Raw genomic sequence first — 469 nt, forward strand, 5'->3', positions numbered from 1 at the left:
ACTGAGTGACTGAACTGAAGTGAACTGAGACCTGTCACTCAACTGTCATCCCAGGACTTACTTTCATTGATCTCCTCTGTTGGATTAACTTGACTTATGCCTAACTTTTTCACACACTGTCAAGGAACATACTAAGAAAAGGTGCATGGGGATTTAATTAATTTAATCTATTTAATTAATTATTTAATTTGATTTTTAATTCTACTCTCATCCTTGATTGATAATTTTCAAGACTTGAAATTTTAGGTCAAAAATAACTTTCCCTATGATTTTGAAAACCTGTTCCTTTGAATGTAACCTGTTTCCCTTGCGCTTTGGATTAATTTAGGATCTACTCTTTGTGACTAGTGTTTTGAATTTCATGTTAATCTTCTCTGATGGTTTTTAAAAATTTCCTTTACTATTCTGGTTGCCTGATAGGCTCTTTTCAATTAAGGCTTATATTTTTCTTCAGCTCAGGGAAGTTTTC

The sequence above is a fragment of the Bison bison genome, unplaced genomic scaffold (genome assembly GCF_000754665.1).
Source record: "Bison bison bison isolate TAMUID 2011002044 unplaced genomic scaffold, Bison_UMD1.0 scf7180017833554, whole genome shotgun sequence".
NCBI lineage: Eukaryota > Metazoa > Chordata > Mammalia > Artiodactyla > Bovidae > Bison > Bison bison.